Genomic DNA, 16032 nt, shown 5'->3' with positions numbered 1-16032 from the left:
ATGAGGATCAGAAATCCAATGAATGAGAAAATATATGCTTATACTCAGCAAGCATTAAATACACACTGCAAAACAGATGTTTCCAGCAACCAAATCCATTTCTCTGCTAATTTTAGCTGATTTTTGATCTGCACATTGTTTTAATTTTCAATGCACTTTGTATACAATCTTTAGAAATATGCAGCGAATACGTGATAAATAATAAATATATAATAACATTATATAAAAATATATAAAAATAATGAATATTAAAGCTAGCATCTAATAATTCAGTCTTATTTTGAATGTCTGATAATTGGCTTCTATGACAAACAATATTTTTAAAATTAGTAATTCTTATTTGAACCAAATAATTCCTTTTACTTAGTACATCTTGATTTCAATATTCTAGACTTATTGATAAAATAAATTATGCAATTTACTATAAAACACATTAGTAAAATAAAGTATAGTCACTAGGCATAGTTAAAAATTTACTCAATAAACAATTGATTTTTGCCTTATACATTTTGTGAGCAGAACTTATAGCATCTCAGAATGAACTGATTATGTGGAAGGAGAAAGATATGAGAACCCACCAAATATCAGATGGGCAGCATTGTCATAAATTAGAAGGAGACAAACACAGCTCAAGGTGAAAGGAAGTCACATGGAAAATTGCTCAGGTTGATGTTGAGATGCATGGTAAGATGTCTGAGACTGAGCCTGGTGCGGTAGCCTCGTGGCTAAGGTCCTCACCTGGCACGTGCCAGTGTCCCATTTGGGTGCCGGCTCTAATCCCATCAGCCCAGCCTCCCATCCAGATCCCTGCTTGTGACAGTCAAGAATGGTCCAAAGCCTTGGGACCATGCACCCATGTAGGAGACCCAGAACAGGCTCTGGGCTCCTGACTTCAGATCAGTGCAGTTCTGGCTGCTGCTGCCGCTTGACAAGTGAATCAATAGACAGAAGATCTTTCTTTCTGTCTCCTCTTCTCTGTACATCTGACTTTCCAATAAAAATAAAAAATAACATAAATCTTAAGAAAAGAAAAGATGTCTGAGTCTGCATGTTAATCAAGGTAGAGGGTTGGGACAGGGGTGAGGGCCTGATGCAAGAGTTGAAGCTTTAGATCAGCCCATTCAAAGAAGAATAGGCCTTAAAAGTTGGCAGTTAGTTAGAGGTCAATTTAATTGTGGAAAAACAAATGATAGGCTTTGCTGTGGTGAAGATTCCTTGTAGGCATAGAGTGGGGAAAAAAATGGTGGATCAACCAGTAAGGACCCCATCAGGGAATTTTACATTTATGGTTTATGGAGGGCTTAAAAATTTTAGGGAGTTATCAAAGGTAACTGAATAACAATGTGCAGTAGGAAATGTTACACAGAGAAAATGTGTGAGGGGCCTTCAAAAATTGCAGAAAGCAGAATTGAAAGATATTTTGTTGCACTGTAAAAAAAAAGTCCATGCAATTAGTTATAGCCCTTAACATTATTAAATGACTATAACTGTACACAGATGATGTTTGCAGAAGGGGGAAACATGGTGTTGATGTGGTGGATCTTTCAATACATCATTTTTGAAATTACAGTGAAGAAATCAATGAGTTTTGGGGGCTGAGACAGTGGAAATAAAGAAAAAAAGTATAAAAATAACAAAGTAACTCTACCAAAAAAAATGGTGCCTGTGATTGCCGAGAGGGGAATAAGGGAAAATAACCTGTCAAATGCCATTCATAGTTCTTTCCTTCCTTAATTATCCACCCTGGCAATATGCCGAAGCAGGGTACACCATGTGTTTTGCTTCACGCTTTGTTTCCTGTGGAATGGTAGGCACTCAGCTACACAGCAATAATGGTAAACAAGAGGACAAAACTGGTGACTGCTGGGCCAAGGAGGTTCCAGAACAGAAGCAAGGAATGCTGCAAGTTAAGATGAAGATGTGCAGGGTCTATGGCTTGACCATGCACAATATAGTGGTTACACAGCTGCACAGTATAACATTTCATCCTTTGCTGAACCACCTCATATATGGCTTTTCTCCTCCTCTAAAGGAAAAGGATGATTGCTAAAACGCAAACACTATCAAAGATCATAGTGTAATCCAGTCATGGGGAAATGCAGCCATCAGGGATTAACTCGTGAACAAGGCAGCTTCACAGCTGCTTTATGATTCACCTGGACAGTTCTATTCATGCAACGGTTCTGAAGCAGTATTGAGCCGCTGAAAGATGTGTCTCTTTTTTGTCCTGGTTTTATTATTTATAAAAGGATATAATCTAACTTAGCTACATGGGAGAGGGTGTGTGTGTGTGTGCGTGTGTGTGTGTGTGTGTGTGCACATGCACCTTGGATAAAAAAATATACTCTCAAGGACTGAGACAACTCAGAGGTAAAACACAGATAATAAATGCTGATTAAAACAATCTGAGAAAATCGGCATAAAACATTGCATTCCTCCAAAGCATTTTATTCGGACATCAGGGAAAAAAGATTTAACAATATTAACAAAAATTTGCTCACAAAATATGTTGAATAGAGAAAGTGACTGCCATGAATCATTTTAATAACTAATGAAAAGGTAAGAGGTATGCTGGCAATTGTCTTCCATATCTCCCTCCCTCATTCCACCAGTGACTGAAAAATTATGTCATATTGTACCTAGGGTACACTATCAAATCCATTCACAATCATTCATTGTTTTATGTTGTCCTGTCCTTGGGAACCTAAGCTGTTTTTAATACCGACTTTCCTTTAGTAACTGTTGTTTCACTGAGAGCAAGTGTGCTAACGTAGCCCAACCCTGGGTTTCACAGAGAAACATACAGGAAAAGCCTCTACTCTTCATTATCTATTGGGCTGGTGATTTTGCAATAATGGATCCCACCATACACAGCTGAAGTAGGGCTGTCATGGCCAAGATGGTCGACAGATCTGATATCAAACCATAAATGAAAAGATGTCCCGAAATAAGTGCATTTAATATTTGGTCTTTGGGGAGACTATCTCTGTAAATCTCAATTCTGTTCCTTCTTGATATCTCTTGAGTATTCTCTGCACAATATATCAGTGTGTTTCCCTCACCTTTCGTCACACTCGCTTTTTATATTCTCCAGAACAAATCCCTCACTCTGTAATTCATCTTGCATGCCCCATTCTTTCTAAATTTAAGCTTCTTGACTTGGCTTCTGCCATATTAAAACACTTCCCACAGCAAGCTCATGTTTAAAAAGCAAATCAATTGTTCTGATTCATTTGACATGAGCTTCTGGGTGTTTTTATAATTTATTGTTAGCTCTCAGGTCAATACCTCTATGATAGCAGTATTAAATATTAAAGGCTGCTTAGGGCACGATCTTTATCAGAAAGCTTTGCCCTGTTAATATCATGGAAAATGATAGTCTCCCTCCTGGGAGAGTGCTTGCATTTTTCAAAGTTGCAGCCTCTACAGCTTGGATTCGCCATGTTGAAGTGGTGGTGAAGAATGGGTACCCTACAGGAGACTAAAAGATAATGAAATGAGTTCAAAAGAAAAGAGTTCCCTGTGTTTCTCTCCCTTCCTCTCTACTGTTAAACCAGCCAAATTAGCAGGCTCAGGACCTTAAAAAAAACCCACAAATTAGATTGTCAGACTCCCACAACCTGCAAAAAATCTGTCAGAAAAAATAACCCATGCACCTGAGTATATGAGAATGGTGATGACCATGACACTTCCCTTACCACAAGACTGGTTGCTACCACATGTCTTGTGAGAAAGACCTCAATCAAATACAAAAATCTGATAGAGAAAACTCTGTGGTTTACTTGTATCAGATGCTTTTTACATATTATACAATTATTTCATACATTATATATAACATATATTCTTATATAAATATTCTTGTTCCCAAATTCACTTTGTATTTACAAAATTGGTGATCCGTACTAAAATATGTTGGCACCTGTCAAGGACTGTGTTTGTAATCTGCTATGATTTTCTATCTTTGCTTTATGTGAACATTATTTAAGCAAATATATTTAAAGTTCTTTTGGCAGAAGTTTATGAATAACTTAAAGGTGGTTTAAGGCAGAAGAACTGACTGTGCATTGCATGAAGATCAAATTGCTCGCAAGAAAGACATAAAGCCAAAGCACATCATACCTGCGTGTACGTGTGAGTATGTGCATGGTGCACTTCTGTGTGTATAAGCACGTAGGTACCTGTAAATACATAATTGTGCATATTTGTGTGAGGTGAATGTCAGCTTGCCAGTCTTTATTTTATTCTCTCCAACTCTCAGACACTGTGTCAATGACTATTGTAAGCCCATACAAAAATGGATTTCCCAAAAACGTCTAAACAGGCAATCGGAGAAGGACACGGATTATGGAGATTGTGTGGATTGACCTGTATAGGTTGTATTGCTCCTGTGCACCTCGGGCTCAGAAGTATCTCGCCCCAGTTCCATTCCATAGTGTTAGCTTGGCATGAAACATTCTATACACCTTCTAAGCTCATATATCTGTATTTTCAGCTGATGTGCCTTTCCCCTTCTCCTGGTAAAATCCTCCAGGTCCTCTCACATCCCCCAGGATGCTCGGCTTCTGCATGCCACATTCCTTTACCTGTAATGCCACCCACACACTCTTTGTCCTTAACCTGTTAAACACATTCACTTCTAAGACTTTGCTTTCTAGAGTTACTTTGTCCACAAGGACAAAGTGACTTTGGGGACCCATGGGGAGTCAGGTACTGTTTTATTTTAATGTTTGTATGAATATATTTTGTTTTTAACTATTTAACACTGTGCATGCATGTGACTTCATTGAATAAGGCATTTGTTTTCATACAAATGCTACTGCCATAATAAAAGGGAAAGTACAGATATATCACATTAGACTTGGCCACCATTTAGTGGTATTCTATTATTGAAGCAAAAAGAGAAATCCTAAGTTCACGATAGAAGGCATGATCATGTACTAGGGGACTTTAAAACAAAATGGAATTAAAAAGTAAGTTTTTTTAGTGTAAAAAATGAGGTCTATGCATAAATTTTCATAAAATGCATTTTTCATGAACTTCTTAGGTATTCTTATATTACAAAATAGTTTAAATGAATACTGACAGAATGTCAATCAAGTAAAATATCATAAATTATTATTGGTTATCTAATAATAATGACTTTAGGGATTTTGAAGACCCATTAAAGTGTCCTGTACCTTTGCTTCTGTATCCAAGCATTACAGTTGTCTTCCTCATTCTCTCAGGTTTAGGGAAGCTCTTAATGTACAATGGGGATTTTGTAAACACGTGGTAAGTATTGAAGGTGTTTACAAGCAATCCTTGGTCCACTTCCATTTCTTTCTTATAGGCAAAGGAAATAAAATATCAACTCAAGATACTGGAGAATTATGAAAATACGGTGCATGTTTAAAATCACCAGGAAATTGCAGATCAAACTCCAGAGTTATAGGGGGCCAAAAATAATTAAACAAAATTGAAAGCAATAAATAACCAAAACAGTAACCCACATTCATTGTCTCCTTAGCAACTACTACTAGTTGCTGTGGTTTCTAGCCATTTCTATTTATTTTATATATCTGACAACTGGAAGAATAATTTCAATCAAAAGAAATACATGTTCCTATTTTCTGTTTCTGTTGGGTTGAGGATGTAATGATCTTGTGTCTTTTGCTTCTTTAATGATGTAAATTTTCCAACCAACAAATGTTAGCACTCTTCAACTGATAAAACTTCACAGAGAACATTTCTGAATAGGGAATGAAAGTATTAGGAGAAAGGCTACATGAATTTTGGGAAGTAAAAAATATCAAATAATTGGTCATCTTGATGAAGTTGAATATAAGTTCTACTTTCTTCTTGACAAGTCAAATACAGTGAGAAATGATGAATTTCACAAAACAGTAATCCTTATTGGCACTGGTTCATATCCTGGCTGCTTCATTCCATTCCAGTTCCCTTCTAACCACCTGTGAAGAGCAGCAGAAGAGGGTCCAAGTGATTGACCCCCCGCTCCTATGTGGGAAATCTGGGTAATGTTTCTGCCTCCTGATTTCATCTCGGCCCAGGACTGGTCACTGACTGGTCACTGACTGGTCACTGAGGCAATCTGAACCATGAAACAGCAGATGGAAGACTTTTCTTTCTCTCTCCTTCTTCTTGTCTCATTTTAACTGACTTTCAAACAGATCTTTTGAAAAAAAAAAGTATAAAGTAAATAGAAAAAAATATTTGAACACTTGTCAAAGGAATATTGTATGAAGGTCCAAAAGTACAGAAAAATACTAAACATCTTTAGTCATCACAGAAATGCAAATTAAAACCACAATGAAATATCACTAAGCACACACTGGAACACATTGGCATAACTAGGATTAAAACAATGAGTACGGATACCAAGTGTAGGCAAGGATATGAAGCAACTGGAACTGTATGTGCTGGTAATAATTCAAGATAGTAATGGCTGATTTGGAAAGCAGTCTGCCAATTTCCCAAATTAAACACACATTTTAGCACAACAGTCAGCCTATACATGAATTCTCCTAATATTTATAACAGTCCAAATTACCTCCACAAAAAGCATTAGAATTCACTCATAATGGATTTTTACAGGGAAGCCAACAGGTCACATGAGGAGGCCAACCACACAACTAGGCTAAGGAAAGGAGAAACGTATCAGCTTCCTGCTTTTCTAGAGAGAATACAAACATCATTGGAGCCTCGGATACTTCATTTAGAGACTATCAGGCTGAAATTTAGCCTATACACATTGTTCCTGCATCTTATCACTGTTAGTCTCTACCTTTTCCTTTGCACCTCACTTAGTTTTGGATCCAACATTTCACACCTACACCATTTTATATGGCATAGGAGAGGAAATAATGGATTTGGATACTTGTGATTTTAGTTTGGCCTTGGATCAGGGTTTCTCACTTCTTCATAATCACACACCAATAATATCTTAGCTTTTAGTTTAATACTAACTAATACACAGGATGTTTGAACCATTAATGGAGACAGCACATAGAAAGCTGTTTTTCAAAACAAGATGTTTACTACAAATTAGTATTGGCTGCATCTTCTGGGGGTGATGGGATGTGGACCTTGACTGCAAGTCACAAAGAGTTGATAATACTACTTGGTGATATTTCTAGAAGAATAAAATGATGTTCACATAAAGCGGGGCCTTTGAAAACCCCATCAAATTTCTATGACTAGCCTAGCTTCAAAAGCTGAAAATTTTCAAGTGTTGTTTTCTCTTGGAAGGGCTGTCTGTTGAGTGCAGGACTGATGGCAAACATGGTTGAGTGTCCATTCCCTAACTGTGATGTCATCCCTGAAAATATCCTCTTCACGTGGCAGTCCTACAGAGATCAAGAGCATAAGGTATCTGAGCTGGGCTATGGGCTCAGAAGGAATAACCAGCTTCACTTTGGCTCTGAACCAAGGAAAAAAACGCAGTCCCTAAGCTGGGCAACTTCTAGGTTTTCCAGGTGAAAGGAAAAGAGAGAGATGAAGCAAAGGAATAGATTGAGGGAATTCCACAGCTTTCAACAACAGGCTTTAAGATTTAAAGGTAGCCTTTCCTGGCACCTGGAATTTAAAATCAAGGTTGCAAAACGGAGGTAAAGGGGGAGAAATAAAATGACAGTTTTTACAAAGCAAGTCTATGATCTCCTATTCTTAGAGTTTTGTTCCTTGCTATTTTCTTTCTGAGCAGTCACAGCAGCTAAAAATGCAACATTACTCCTGTTTAGGAAATCCCTTGAGTCTGTGTATTGACAAGTTCTTAGCCCACTGGAAAAAAAATGCTATCCTAACTTTTCAGTTCTGTAAGTACAACATGGTATTTGTCAAGTATAGTTAAATTGCTTATCATTATATATTGCCTCTGTGACTTCTCTGTGGCAATCATGACATTACATGCTCACATTCCTTTTAATGCACAGGATTTCACTTATTTACTTATTTAGTTGAGGGAGGGAGGAAGGGAGAAAAAAAGGGGGAAGACAGAGAAAGAGAGAGAGAGAAAAAGAGAGAGAGAGAGAGAGAGAGAGAGAGAGATCCGTCTTCTGATTCACTCCACAAATGTCCACAACAGCAGGTCTGAGCCGAGCTGAAACCAGGAGTTAGAAACTCAAGCCAGATTTCCCAAGTGTGTAGCAGGGACCCAAGTAGTGGAACCAACACTGTTACCTCCAAGGGTGTTCACTTGCCAGAAACTGGAATCATGACTGGAGCCAAGAGTTGAACCCAATCACTCCAATCCTGAACATAAACATGCTACTCTCCAGAGTGAAATCCTTGCAGTATTAATAAATACACATTTGAAACATACATGAAAGCATACAACTTAGCTACTCTGTTTCCAAGGTGAACAAACCTATAAGTGAGAGATAGTTAAATTGTCAGACCATATGTTCCTGAATTTGGGCACAGAAACAGCTGATTTTTCTGCTTGTGAAGATGGTGTGCAAGACCAGGAGAAAGGTGGGGGAACATACATTCAACGATCCACATTCCTGTTTTTTAACTGGGTGAGCCAACCGACACATATCTGATTCTGTAGCGCGAGTCTTTATCTGTAGAGTGAACTCCATTCCTTTGTAGCATATAAAGACACATTCAAGCGCCTAACTTGTCGTTTGAAGACAAGGAAATTCTGTCTCCCTGACCTTCCCATCACTAATACTGCAGAATATCGCCGGGCCAGTGAGGATGACCATATGCGTGTGTCCTCGTCTCTGACCGGGACCAACCCTTCACTTGCCCCCCTGTAGCAAACTGGTCAGCTTGTAGTACCATACATAGGTCAGGCATGGGTGTGTACCTGAACGCTTGCACTCATGGTTTTCTCAGCTCTGAAAGCTTACCATACAGCAACCCACTCCTTGGGTCTTCACTCAAGACTCTGTGGAGAAGTTCGTTTTGACCATCCTGAATTAGAGTACTTTGTTCCTCTCACTCCTTTTGTTTCCTACACCATTTTTTATGGCCCTTTCTGCCTGCTATTTTGTTTACATTTATTTTATTTAGCATAATTTATGCATGTATGTTTGTATATTGTTCTTCTGTGTCTAGCACTTGCAACAAGAACTGCATCACTCTACTTCAGTGTCATATTCCCAGCAGTCAGAGCAGTACTTGCCATAAAATACAAATCAGCATACATTAGACTGGTGAATTAAAGAAATGAATCAAGGAAATTTCCTGGTGGTTAAAAACAAAACAAACTCAGTGACACTTCAAACTGTAAGAAAATCATGGCATTGCCATAAGTGAATAGTAAAACCTAGACGGTAAAATGTTATGTTGTCATAAAAATTTATTGACTCAGCTTTTGTTTTCGCCTGTGCTCCAAAGGTGTTTTACAGGAATCTGGTGTGGAGCGATTCCCATCACAGTCCAAAAGGCTGTCTGCCCTCAATATACTCCCCTTCTGCTTCTAGAACTGGGAGACATCTATCGTCTCTCAACAGGTATGGATTCATTCTGCTTTAGGTTTAATTATAGTTCCGGTCCAGCGAGAGTTGAGCTAAAAGCTGACATAAGATTATTTCAAGTTTTGCTATCTGTCTCTTCCTGGAACAGAAATAATGAATTGTTTTTCAGGTGACTGCTTTACTCCCATGACTGAAGGATAGCTCATCATTTAAGTAGTATTCAGAAAACGAATTGTTCAAATCTGTTTTCTTATTGCTTTTCCCAATTAAAAGGCTAGAAATTACTTTTCTTTCTGTTTTAAGCAAACAACTATGGTATTGTGATGAAAACAGTATTGGAATTCCAACAAATTATTTTTAGTGAAGATAACAGAGAAAAATGAAAGTGGGTTTATATCCACATACCATGTCAGAGAATAACACCATTATCATTATGTGGGAATTAATTGATCATTTTGTAATTTCATTCCAATAGAAAATTTAGGTATTAGCTGCAAAAAAACAATCCACTAAGCCCAATAATCGATAGGCGGTGATTTATACTGAGCTGTTTGACTTAATTTTATAGCAGTCACAGCAGATAAGATATTAAAGTAGTATCTCTCAGCAAAAGCATCATTAATCAAAAATTGTAACAAATGAAGGTGAAATGCCGAGTTACCAAGTCCCTTAACGGTACTGAAAGCAGAGCAGAGGGTGAAGGCAAAGTGGCTATGGCAAGCTAGTTTTTTTTTCCTTTTTTTCCTGCTGTTTTTTTTTGTTTTGTTTTGTTTTGTTTTTAAAGTAATGTCAGTAACAATTCTATAACATATGAAATAACAGAAAGATAAAATATCATATTTAATTTAAAACTTAAAATCATCAATAAACATTTAAGCTCTTTTGTAGCTAAATAAGCTATTCAGATAACTCTAGACTTTCTACTAATTTGGGTAAACAGAAGGGGCTTAATGGAAAGTCCACCAATAGTACCTACAACTCTCTGCTTGATTTTTTTTTTTTTTGAAATCCATTAATGCAGGTAGGGGAGTCCAATCCAAATTTACTGTTCATTTCACTAACACAATTATGTGATCATTGAAATCTGAGGAAATATGAAACATAGAGAAAAATCTGGGGAGAAACCAAAGTGTAATCCATTAACTCCAAAACATGTACACTGATCTATATGTACACTGATCTATCTAAATAGTTTGGGAGCAAGACAGATCAGAGTTATAGAGGGAGTCTGTTACTTTCCAGCTATGTTACTTGATGTTAACTCTTTACTTTCACTAACCTCAGGTTTCTCATCTTTAAAACAGGAATGCAACAATTACTTCTGGGATTGTTGTGAATACTGTCTCTTAAGTGAAGACTTATGTTGTTGGTTTTAATTTAGAGTATTTAATAGAATTCTTTTATGAATAGCAAATTCTTTCATGGGTTGAGTAACAACATACTTCTGCTTGAAAAGTTTACTTCAATGATACTATCCAAGAAAACTGTAATAGTGTTTCCTTTAATTTCCAGACACTGTCCAATAATTTTGACATGCAAAAGCAAGAAAAAGTATTATCTATTAATAATACACAGTTTTGTTCTATTGCAAGTTTAAAGTTGGAGAGAGCAAAGCTATAAAGTATGTGGGTTGAGCTGACTAGCTAGAATTTTCCAAACTCTTGGTCAAGGAAACTTCTGTGAAACTGCTGCCATGAAACAGGTCATTTCAAGGATTGAGTTGACCACTGAGTCCATTAAATGCTTGTTAAATTCCAGTCCTCTGTCTTCCATATATATACATCTGCAGTATGCTCATTTCTACATACATACATCTGCAGTATGCTTATTTTTGTAACATTGACATAGCATTGTTTATACACACAAAAATTGAGTCAAAAATCAAATGCACAACATAAAAAGCCCAAAATATGAAGTATATCAAAAATCTCAACTTATTCATAAAATTTCTTAAGACTTTCACCACCTAGCAAAATATTCAAAATAGAAAGTAGAACTGCCATTCCAATTTATATGAGGTACGTTCAAATAATTACTTAGGAACACTGTGAAGCATTCAATTATTTATCCAATTACATAAATGCAGTAACGAACCATGCTTTTAGTTGATAAAACAGCAATTTATGATGATGTACATGTGTATGTGTGTGCATGTGTAAACTGCTAGTTAAAATTCCTAAAAATATGGAATAGAAGAATATTTAGAATTTTTAAAAATTAATTCTGTAATCTCAAGCCATCTCAAAGCTAACTTAGCATTGTGTAATTTATGGAATGAGTTTTATACATTCACTCAATAATTTTCTATTAATGACTCACAATATGTTGGGTTTATAGGTACATAATAAGGATGATGCAGAATGAATAATTCAACAAGGAAGCCAGTAGATTCTGCTGGAAAATACATGCATACTTCCCGAATATTTTATGACAGTGTATATAATTAAATTTTCTTCAAATCTGTAAACTTATTTTATGACATTTTAATACTATTTCATTATGCATAAAATTTTCTAAGAATACCAGGAATATTAATGTCAACCAGGACATTGAGCAAGCTACTACATTCTAGGGAGGAGCTAATCTCTTAAGAATGTTATCTCATTTAATCTTTGCATGAGGATGTGAAACATTAGGATCCATATTTTGGTTTTCATAAATAATAAAAAATTTAAGGCATTTGACCACGTCATGTGCTAGGTCTTTTAGTGTCATACATTGTATTTATTCTGTACTGAATAAAAATGCCTCAATGATAAAACTAATTAATTAATCTCCCTATATCTACATCTAACAGTACTAAGTTCAATACAGGTGAAACCTATTATCGTATATATCCTTCAGCTCCGCCCAGCCTCCCACCCTACACATCTTTATCCATTCCAAAAACAAAAAATAAAACAATGTAAATCAACTGTTTTTCATCCTAGCAATTAAGTTGTACTCTAAGAACAACTGTTTATTTTCAATCCAATGACAATGTAATATCTTCCATTTCACACTCAACATCTTACTGTAAATTTTGTAGAACGAGGCTTTAAAAACCTTGTCTTGCTCTTGTCGATGTAAATCATAAAAAATCTTACTCATGGGAAAGTTTTGAATGGGCAAACTTTTCAAAAATATTCATTCATGAATATGTATAAATTTACATTTGTGACAATTACTTTAAACATAAACCTATGTATAAAATAGTTTGCTTCTTATTTTACTACATTTAATTGTCAAGTACAAGTTTATCAGAAAGTGGGCTTTATTCTGAGAAGAATTATGTTTTGGAATGGGTGACATAGAAGATATCAGTTTCAAGTCTACAAATTTAAGTTTTTTTTTCATGAAATTTTCAGGTGATTTTGTCTTATTTTCTAATTTTAAGAAATCATGACTTTTCTCATAACCAGAAGCCCTGAGAGGTCCACAGAAACAGAAGAACAATAAACATACCCCGGGACCAGGGAGGAGAGCTTTCTCTGGTCCGAGCCTGACTCCACCTCTGGACCCCCACTCTCCCTCGCAATGACCATCGGGATCGCTCCGAAAACCCCTCATAGTAAACAAACAATCATACAAACTAAAAAAAAAAAAAAAAAAAAAAAAAAAACCCTAAAATACAGTAGACAAACAACAAAAAGTAGAACTTGGAATCTGACAGGAAAGAGCAGGCGTGGATTGGCTCATGCCTCGCTGGGTGGGACACAAAGATTAGTCACTCCTCACCATGGTGTTGGGGATTTTCCTGCACACCCCCCCCAAAAAATGTTCTGCACCTTAATTGTCGACAAATGTCTTGTTAGAGTTACAAGCCAGTCTAGATTATCCTAAAATCTGCCAAGATCAGCAAATCATACTTCAACAAACAAATGGCTAAATACTAAAATGAAATAGACACGAGACAGCTTAATAGTACCCTATAGCCATTTTAAGGTATATAGCAGCCGGTCCTGTATATAAACTAAAATTGAAATGTCAATGAGCAAATCATAGGTTGTGGTTAAGAACTTGCATTTTTTTTTAACATACTGGTTACTCAAAACCATGTCAATTCCATAATGTTGCAAATTGCTGTTGATGTTATATTGGGACTCTTAATTGACTGGGATGATATTCTACCAGCTTTAACTTCAGACCAGAAATAGTCTCCCCAAGAAACTGTTCAACCCATCTGGACAATAAGTAGCTGGACTCTATGCTTGGTATATGTTTGCAAAGAAAGAATCTTGATTGAATCTGAACTGTAATACTGCAACAAGGTGGAGGAATCCACTGGGGGGAAGAGTGTGGGGATTCCCAGAGCGTATGAAACTGTCACATAATGCAAAATAATTAATAAAAAAAAGAAATCATGACTTTTCTCATATTGTTTGCCTCTTGATGTTGGATATTTGTCCCAAAACTTACTGTGTAGTTAAACTGCATTGTTTTGACTTGTAAATCATTAAAGATATGAACTTAGAACTAGTTTGAGGTCTCTTGATTTATAGTCCTATTTTAATTCTATTAATTTATTTTTATGTTACCAAACAGAAAAATACAAGAGAAACATCTAATGACATAGCACTTAAATGAAATTATTAAACTAAAAGAAAATATCTCTATCATAAATCCAATCTTGCAAAAACTTAATGACAATTATAAATGCTAACAGTGTTTCACAAATTCTACTAATATTAACAATGAGAAATTAATCATTTTCCCTGAAACCAACCCTTTCAGACATGAGAAAGACTAGAATACCTCTAATCTTATGCACTTACAATTTTTCCCAGCTTTAGCATGTATAGTTTCATTATATTCTTTCCTTGAACAATTATTACCCTAGTAAAGGAAGAGCTAAAATTATAACATGGGATAGAGCAAACTAGAAATGAAAGACCTAAGAAGTTTTGAGTAAATTAATGTCAAGGAAGAAACAGGGCATTGATAAACAAGCATGTGTTGAATCTTTATATATCTTACTTTAAATGTCATTGTTTCTAATTGTTAACTTTCCTGTTTTGATTGCTACCTCCAAGTAAGTGGTCAAGGCAAGTATCCAGAATAAACTTTAAAAACTCACAATGATATGGGTACTTCATCTTGGAGTCACAACCTCACTCTCTGTGGGTTCTTGGCTAGATATTTCACCACACTAAGTTTCCTTCACCTGTAGGTCAAGGGTAACAATACCACCTCACCATCAAGCTGTGAGGCTCAAATGAGTTAACTTCCACGGCAAGCTCAGCACAAGCTTCCTTCCTCATGCCCTACTGCCAGCTGGCTGGCAGACAACATTAAACAAAAAAAGGAAGCTATGTTCTCCTTGTTCCAGACAGCTGGTAATCCAGACATCACAGGAGTTCTACAGTGTTGACTAATTTTTGCCACAGCTGACGTGTAGAGAATGAGCCCTGCCAGCTCTCTCAATGGGGTCAATTCATGACCATGGAATAATTGAGTTGCTTTCCTTTTTGCTCTTTGTTTTATGAGGCCAGATTGAGGTAAAGCAGGACTTTGGCAATGTTTTCTACATTTCATGGACAAGGAGGATTCTATTTACTGTCTTAACAATAACAACAGTAAAGATATTTTACTTTGTTTAGTCCTCACCACAGTCTTATGATGCATGAAATATTATTCGACACAACTTGTAGATGAAGTCACCGAAAAACACAGGCTAAGTCAACCGTTGGCACTGCCGTGGCAGAAAGTGGCAGAGTCAGAATGTGAACCTAAATGTTCTGACTCCAGAGCCAATCCACTCAACTTTCAGAAATAAGAAGGTTCGATTCTCATGCAAAGTGGACCCAGTTCCTAAACTTCATCTACCTTCCATAACATTCAACCGAGTGTGCTGGATGAAGGCAAAGACTTCAGCAATGGACATTCATTTCACTGCACTTATTTTGAAAGAGAAACCATGACATTTCACCTGAAGGGATACATCTGCATCTGTGCCGCTCACAGATGATACATACAAAATTGCTTCTGCATTGGCTGGAGCTGATGCCAGGAGCCAGGAGCTGAAGCCAATCTGAAGCCAGGAGCCAGGAGCTTCCTCTGGGTCTCCCCCATGGGTGCATGGTCCCAAAGCTTTGGGCCATCCTCGACTGCATTCCCAGGCCACAGGCAGGGAGCTGGATGGGAAGCACCGATGCTGGGATTAGAACCGGCACCCATATGGGATCCCAGCGCATTCAAGGCGAGGACTTTAACCACTACGCTCTTGTGCTGGGCCCGATATTCAAATTCTAATCAATATTATCATTAAGCAGTATTTATACTTTCCTCTTTGAGAGAAATATTTGGAAGCAGAAACTATGTTAAGCCACATTTATTAAAAAATATTTATTTTTAACGTTTAAGATAATTTGTGTAAATACTTTTAAGACATTTCAGTTTCACTATGATGTACAAAATCAATGAGAGTCACTTCCATTTTTAGATCATTTATGTCTTCCCCTTCCTGCAGGAACTGAGCAGGTATTAATCATTGGATGCTATCCAAAGGACTTAGTTGTGCATAAAAATGCCACAACAATGTTCAGGCTGTGGCAACTGACGTAAGTTTTATGGGAGCTGCGTATAGAACTAGTATGATAATAGCAAACACATGTGAGGAAGTCAATGTATC

General features: G+C 36.7%; 1 protein-coding gene across 5 annotated transcripts in view; it reads right to left on the bottom strand.

Annotated features, from left to right (window-relative positions):
* Positions 1-16032, bottom strand: part of ARHGAP24 (Rho GTPase activating protein 24) — a 422476-nt gene that overhangs the window by 113012 nt on the left and 293432 nt on the right. The window contains exon 1 of one of the 5 annotated variants that reach the window (XM_058667088.1): positions 14479-15348. The exons of the other annotated variants lie outside the window; for them this stretch is intronic. The gene's annotated coding sequence lies outside the window, so the exon portion shown is untranslated. Of the gene's footprint in view, positions 1-14478; positions 15349-16032 lie in introns of those variants that run through there. 5 annotated transcript variants of the gene reach the window in all.

Source organism: Ochotona princeps, chromosome 7 (assembly GCF_030435755.1).
Source record: "Ochotona princeps isolate mOchPri1 chromosome 7, mOchPri1.hap1, whole genome shotgun sequence".
Lineage (NCBI taxonomy): Eukaryota > Metazoa > Chordata > Mammalia > Lagomorpha > Ochotonidae > Ochotona > Ochotona princeps.
This window is presented reverse-complemented; position numbering and strand designations above follow the sequence as displayed.